Source organism: Grammomys surdaster, unplaced genomic scaffold, assembly GCF_004785775.1.
Source record: "Grammomys surdaster isolate TR1022 unplaced genomic scaffold, NIH_TR_1.0 125769, whole genome shotgun sequence".
Lineage (NCBI taxonomy): Eukaryota > Metazoa > Chordata > Mammalia > Rodentia > Muridae > Grammomys > Grammomys surdaster.
The window spans coordinates 2,425,442-2,427,850 of NW_021620600.1; the positions used below are offsets into that span (position 1 = coordinate 2,425,442).

Sequence of the window (2,409 nt, forward strand, 5' to 3'; positions counted from 1 at the left end):
TCTCTTCTACAATCAATTATTATTGAGCCACTGACTTCCTTCTCGTCGTTTCTGTCCGTTCTCTTCTACAATCAATTATTATTGAGCCACAGGACACACTCCTTTCTCGTCTTCATCTAACCTCACTTCTTTAGTGGTCTCTTTTGTATTTTTAAATATGTTAAATAAAATTCCCACACTGAAGATTTCTAACATAGGGTTGGCAAGATGGCTCAGTGAGTAACAGAGCTTGCTGGCCAAGCTTATGATCCAAGTTTGATCCCTGGAACCCACATAGTAAGAGAGAACTGACTTCAGTGACTTGTCTTTTGAACTTTAAACACTTGCCCTGGGTTATGTACATCAATACACACATGTATATCTTTCTAACACACTTTCATCCTGAACCTCTTGCATAAACTGCAGACATGGGTAGTAGTGCCTTCTTTCTGCAGTTTCTGTAATCCATGGTTAGCCTTAATCCTAAAATATACAAAAGACAGCAGCCATGGCCCTGTGCTACTGACTGTGGGCCTCAAGGAGAATGAGGGCCACGAGGTGGCTAAGAATGTCAGCAAGGAAGCCTTAATAAGCACAGGAACACCAAGTTCATGTAGGACATGAGCTGGGAGGTATGCAGCTTTGCACCATATCAACAGTGTGCCATGGAGCTACTCACGGCATCTAAGGACAAAAGAATTCAAATTCATCAAGAAGATGGACATGCATATCCAAAAGAGGCAGCAGGAGAAGCTGAGCTCGCTATGTGCAGGCAGTCATGAAGAAGGAATGAAGCCCCTCTCCTTCATCAATAAACATTTGTGTCACAAAACAAAACATCAGAATATTTTAGAAATAAAGAATTCATATACATTAAATTGCATTACTTTTCCCCCCCTTCTCAAGACAGGGTTTCTCTGTGTAGCTCTGGGTGTTTTGGAACTCATGTAGACCAGGCTGGCCTTGAACTCACAGAGATCCACCTGCCTCTACCTCCTAGTGTTGGGATTAAAGGTATGCACCACCATCGCCGAACTAAATTGCATTTCTAAGTAGTATGACATCTTGATGAGATCTCAGTGGTACTGTCCTGCCCAGGAAGTGAGTCACCTCTTCACCCAGCACACCCACACTGTATAGGCTACCTGACCTGTTAATGAGCTGACCCGGCCTAAGAGCAGCTGTCCTAGTGCTTGTGTTCAAGGAGCTACTTTACTCAGTGGTAGTAGTATTAGGATATCTTTTATAAGTATTCTATCTTGTTTATTATTAACCTCTTACTGAAACTAACTTGTAAGTTAAATTTTCTCACAGAGAGGCATGCATAGGAAAAAGCACCATACATATATGGTTTAATATATCTGCTTTGTCTTGGAATGTATTCCCTATGAGTAAGGGAAAAGGGAGTACTTTGTATCCATTTACCAGTTTGACAGTGTATCTAATGACCAGAAACAAAACTTTTTATCACCCTTCCAATTTTATTCTTCCCAAGTTTACTCTTAACTCTAGTTTGCTGTTCAGGTACCAAACCTTCAAGTTGTCCTTGAGCACCTCTCTCTCAATCCACAACAAATCTTGCTCAGCATTACCTTCAAACGCAGTTCCCAAGACTCACAATGGCAGACTCTGAACTGCCTACAACTCTAGCTCCAGGAGACCCAATGCCCTCTTCTGGCTTCTGTGGGCACCCACATGTACATGCACATATGTAGAGAAGTACACTTAAAAAAAAAATCTTAAAAAAAATGTATGTACACCTCTATCTCCAGAATCTGACTTCTACCTCCACAGCCACAACTATGGTCTGAGTGATCAGCACCAACGGTTGTCTCTCCTTCTACTCTTCTACCCTAGTCGCAGCAGAGCACCTAGAATACCCCTTTCAACTGGGCTGGGTGTTATGGATCATGGCTTTAGTGTCACCAGAGGCAGAGTAAGAAGGCTCTTAGAAGTCAGCCTGGTCTAGGTAGTGAGAACCTTCCAGAAAAAAAAGAGGCGGGGGTTAGAGGGAGCCACAGAAATGGCAGTCAAGCCGGGCGGTGGTGGCGCACGCCTTTAATCCCAGCACTTGGGAGGCAGAGGCAGGAGGATTTCTGAGTTCGAGGCCAGCCTGGTCTACAGAGTGAGTTCCAGGACAGCCCGGGCTACACAGAGAAACCCTGTCTCGAAAAACCAAAAAAAAAAACAAAAAAACGAAATATAAAAAAAAAAAAGAAATGGCAGTCAAGGGAACATACTGCTCTTGCTTAGTTTACAAATAGTTGTAACTCTAGATCCAGAGGGATCTAATGCCCTGGGCTCTGTGTGTACATGTCTGTACTCATGTGCACATACCCACACAGACAGATCTAATGCCCTGGGCTCTGTGTGTACCCCACTTATGTGCACACACCCATACTGTGTACACCTGTACTCATGTGCACACAC

General features: G+C 43.4%; 1 protein-coding gene across 2 annotated transcripts in view; it reads right to left on the minus strand.

Moving 5' to 3' along the window:
- The window catches only part of Tsg101 (tumor susceptibility 101), a 30,896-nt gene that overhangs the window by 26,179 nt on the left and 2,308 nt on the right, over positions 1-2,409 (minus strand). The window lies entirely within an intron of this gene.